Source organism: Dasypus novemcinctus, chromosome 17 (genome assembly GCF_030445035.2).
Source record: "Dasypus novemcinctus isolate mDasNov1 chromosome 17, mDasNov1.1.hap2, whole genome shotgun sequence".
NCBI lineage: Eukaryota > Metazoa > Chordata > Mammalia > Cingulata > Dasypodidae > Dasypus > Dasypus novemcinctus.
The window spans coordinates 22,225,779-22,230,779 of NC_080689.1; the positions used below are offsets into that span (position 1 = coordinate 22,225,779).

The window sequence follows — 5,001 nt, forward strand, 5'->3', positions numbered from 1 at the left end:
TTTGGCAAGGAATTTTCACATTGTCTTTGGAAAGCTTGTGCTCTCTTGAAATGTAATTGCTTAAAAAGACAAAGAATGCAACATGAAATAAATATATTCACAATTGGTAGAGTTAGTCTCCTTACCACCCCCAGAACCTTGGGAGTACCAAGAAACTCACTGAGTCTTTAAAATGTCACATTGTGATAGTTATCTGTAACACAAACATAGTATACTCCAAAAAGAAATTCTTACACCAAAGTGTCCTCCAAATTTCAGTGTGCACTTGCATATTTTCCGGGATCATCTTTGTTCACTCTTACCCTAATTCCAAAGTTCTTAACAAAATACTCCCAATGTTTGAGGAAACTAAGAGGTAAGCATATGTACTTTCCACAGTATAATTCTGTATACTTGCAAGCACTCTAGCTAGGGACACATAAATGGTAGAGTTAGTGAAAATTATCTTAAAAGAGTCTACCTGGTCATTTTAATGGGTAGAAATAAAAAGTCTCTAAGATATTATTCTGTGTTAACATTTGTTACTGTATAGATTAAAACTCATCACTTTCAGGTAAAAATGGTCCTATTTTGTTTTCAGACCTGAAAATATAAAGTACAAAATAAAGACTCTGTAGCTCTCTAAATGCCAGCTGGACTGGTCAAGTATTAGTGTAAGAGAAGAAAAGGATTTAAGGCAATCCAGTAGCTAAGATATTTCCTATTAATGCTTTGTCTTTCAGAGCATGCTCTATCTCCTTCTCTTCAATCTTTAAAGACACCTTTGTGAAGCGGGTTTCCTTGTTTTCCTTTAAACCTAAAATGCCCCTAGCCTCCAAAAGCCCCGAAAGTGACAAACACTCTGACTGATCCACAGCTGCCACCTGCTGTTTGCGACAGATGTTACTATAGGCTTCGTATAACTTCCCCAGAATGACCTCTTTGATTTTCAACTGCCTGGTCAAGAGGAGCAAAGAGCAAACCAAGATCTTCTGCTGAAGAGGGAAGGAATCTTGTGCTCCTTTTTGGCTCAAAACCATTCTGTTACCATCAACTTCTGAAATGACTTGGGATATATGAATAAGACTGACCCGCTTGGGGACTAGAGACTCCGAGGGTGATTTAGATTCGGACAGTGGTTTGAGAATAGTCTGGCTTTTGACATCTGACTCCACAATTTCAATAGCTCTCCTGCAAACATCTAGCGCTTTGCGAACAACTCCAGAAACAGCAGAGACTTTGCGAGCACAGAACTGAATTGCAGCATTGTCCAGAACCTGATCTCTAGACACCTGATTAAGTCGATCCTGCAAGATAGTAACTATCTGATTTCTAGTATAAGGTGGGAAGTTCAAAAGCTGTGGTTTGCATTTTTCTCTAGCTTGAAGCCTAGGCAGAATTCTGTCTGTGAGATCCAGAGTATTAGCTATACCAATTAACACCAGTCGAGAGTTGCTTAGCCATGGCCATTCAAACAGTGTGTATAATACATCCTGCCCTTTGCTGTCCAGCTGATCCATCTCGTCCAACACCAACAAGATCATGGGGCCCCTCTCTGCACTCATATGTTTTTCCAACTTCTTCATCATGTCCTTCCCAGCTGTCCTGGATACTTCTTCCTGACAAATCTCCTGAGCAATAGCTGGGAATACAGCCTGGGCACTCCTCAAGGACATGCAATTCAGCCTGATAGTTTCAAAGCCTTTCAGTTCCTTCTTGAGGTCTTGCAGAATTCGGCTTAAGCAGGCAGTTTTTCCAGTTCCAGGAGCACCAGAAAGATAAAGACTTCCAGCTTTTTTCCCACAGATGTGCTCCCTCGGGAAATTCCTGATGACATCCATCTCCTTTTCCCTGGCAAGGAGCCGATCTGGGACAGCTGTATTCAGGACTAGCTTTGCTTGTTGGTAGCAAGTGCCTTCTTGCTTGAACAGTCTCACACATGCAGATTGTTTCTCCAGTAGACATTTCTGCTCAGAATTTGTTGTGATCTCTTGACGTTTTTGAACTGAGGAAAGCGTTTTACTTTGGTGAACTCTGGCCTGTTCTCTTTCGCTAGGAGACTTAACTTTTAGCTGATTGTCAAATAGCAATCTGCGCCCCTTAGGTGTATGTGAGCGAGGGTGACCATTCTCTTTCTTGCCTTGCTTTGGTGGAGAACAGGGAGTCAAATGGGGAGTGTTACACAAGTTGTCATCACCTAGACGTTTTCTGGGGCTAAGAGGCTGAATTTTTACACAAGGAGAACAAGGGATAGCCTGCACATTTGTCAGTTCTAGTTTGGTGTCACCACAATTTTTAGCTTTGTCCACTGTCCAAGATGGCTTCTTTTTTGGAAAATTAATTGTGACCTGTGACTGGGATCGGGTTCGAGGCATGATGGCACACAACTCAGTGCAGGCTCTTTCTCACGTATCACACACACGGCCTCGGGAATTCTCAACAAGCGCCTGCAAAAGCGACACACCAGCAGCAGGAAAGCCCAGCCGCGCTCGCGCCAAATTCGCACCGCCGCAGTATGCCCGCCTCCCGCCAAAGCCCAGCTGCGCTTCTGATTGGCTGTTGTCGAAGGGCAAAATCCTTTTAATACACAGGGAATTGTTCCCTTTATTTATGTTAAGTGTAGAGATCATTTATGTTATATCTACCTGACTTATAGCTTCATTTTTTCTCACAGAATGGTGATACTGCTTCATTGAAGTTGCTGTATTTCTTTTGAGATTTACACTGAGGCATACTCCAAGGTTTGAAAACCAGTAAACAACACTCACAGCCCTGTCAATAAAAAAACACTGGCAACAATTCAATCAGGTACCTTGGATGATAAATTGTACGTTTGTGGTGTCCCAAATGACTCACTTTCAGAATACAGATCACAGGTCACCAGTTCAATACCACTCATATTCACAATATTTTAGGGCCACAAGGGAACTTAAGAGTTCAATTCAGGATATATTTATTGAATACCAGCTAGAATGCTGGTTTTGACACAAGAAGGCTTGTGATGGCAAAACTAGATTATAAAAAAAAAAGTATATCACCTGTAAAATAAAATATTTGAGAGACAATAAGAGTAGGTATATGAGAGTTTTTATTTTATTTCGCACTAATTAATATAATGAGAAGTAGAGTTAGGAAATATTTGGGAAAATGAATAATTGATTATAGAAAGAGATTCACAGCTACTATGTTCCATTTAAAAAAAGCACTAGATGAAATTAAATTGTGTTCAAAAGAATGCTTATGCCTAAGAAGGGTAGTTTTTGGTGTTTCAGAATTTGGCTAAAATTTAATTAATCTATTTTGGAATATTTTAGATTTCAAACATTTGAAAATAAACATATTTTTCATCAAATAGAGATTTGGGAATATTTAACTACACACACTTGTGCACACAGAAAATACACATTTTCTTGTAGTTACCTGCTATCACATATGATATTGTATCCTAGATTGGTCATTCAACTCTATATAATAACTATTCTATCTACATTTTGAGAATTCTAGAAAAACATCAATTTTACTGCAAGGTTTACGATTTGAAGGTACAATAAATTTATTTTATATTTTTATTTTAATATTAATACTTTAAATTAAAATATTCAGCTAATTGTCAAATCTTGATTAGTTTTCTGAACAGGTATCTTCAAACTGAATTACTGTGCAAGATGCTATTGGTATGTTTTAGAGCTATTGTTACCTATTGTTGGAAATTTTTGAGACATAATTTATACTCTCATCAACACTATATGATCTTACTCTTTCACTCCCTAATGGCCAGTAATGACAACTTACATATTTTTTAACAAATCAATTTTATTGATACATGTTAATAAAGCATAAATCCATCCAAAGTGTACGATCAATGGTATTCGGTGTAATCACATATTTGTGCATTCATCACTTTATTCTTAGAGCACTTTCATTATTCTGATAATAACAATAAAGAAGAAACAAACAATACTCATCATCTCTCAATCTCTCTATGGTTCACCTGATGTATATAGCTACTATTCTTTTTCTTTCTCTTTAGTATATTTGGATTTATATTTTGTGAAAACAGTCTTATATATGCATTATCATCCAAATTCATGTTTTATGTGAGGTTTTACTATCTTATACAGTTCCACTTACAGGTTTTAGCTTTCCTTTTAGTAATACACATGACCTTAGACCTACATGTACAACCACTGTCTTACACATACAAGAGCACTGCCAATTTTAACCACCAGGATATGCTTTAACCATTTCTATCCATTTCCAAAGATTTACAATCTTTTTTTTCTTTTCCCAATTCTGTACAGATTAACCCTCAGCTTTCCATTTTCTACCTCCCTTCTATTTTCTGGTGACCTATATCCTAATTATTAACTCCATGAGTTTACACAATATATTTATTCCATAATAGCACAATCATACAGTATTTGTCCTTTTGCTTGCTTCATCCAACATAATGTCCTCCAGGTTCATGTGTTTTCATATGCTTCATGACTTCATTTCTCCTTACTGCTGCATAATATTCCATTACATGTATACACCACAATTTGTTTATCCATTCATCAATTGATGGACACCTGGACTGTTTCCAACTTTTAGCAATCATGAATAAAGCTGCTCTAAACATAGGTGTGCAGATGTCTGTTCATAAGGCACATTTTTTAACACCACCATATTCTAAGGGATAGGTTTTGGCACACTTTTTAAAAAAGAGGAGATATTTAAATGATACTCCTATAAGCAATCTCTAAAAATTTGATTGTCACAAAAGAAAACTTGGTAGGTGAAACCTCCTATTATTCATTTTTTCTACAAAGCTAAAACTCTAAATGCTGAGATGAAAATAATGATGGCAAGACAATTGACTCCTAACTCCTTGATAGCTGGCACTGTGTTTTTTCATCTCTGCCTTTCCAAGATCTAACAAATTCTGTTCCCATAGCAGAAGTGTGATAGATAATTGCTGAATTCATCATGGAATATTCTTCAGGCCTCAGAGCTCATCAAAAATGGTAAAGATCCTCTACT

General features: G+C 37.2%; 1 pseudogene; it reads right to left on the reverse strand.

Moving 5' to 3' along the window:
• Nucleotides 1-438: 438 nt before the first annotated feature.
• On the reverse strand, nt 439-2,478 carry LOC101423494 (cell division control protein 6 homolog pseudogene; annotated as a pseudogene).
• Between the last annotated feature and the right edge of the window lie 2,523 nt (nt 2,479-5,001).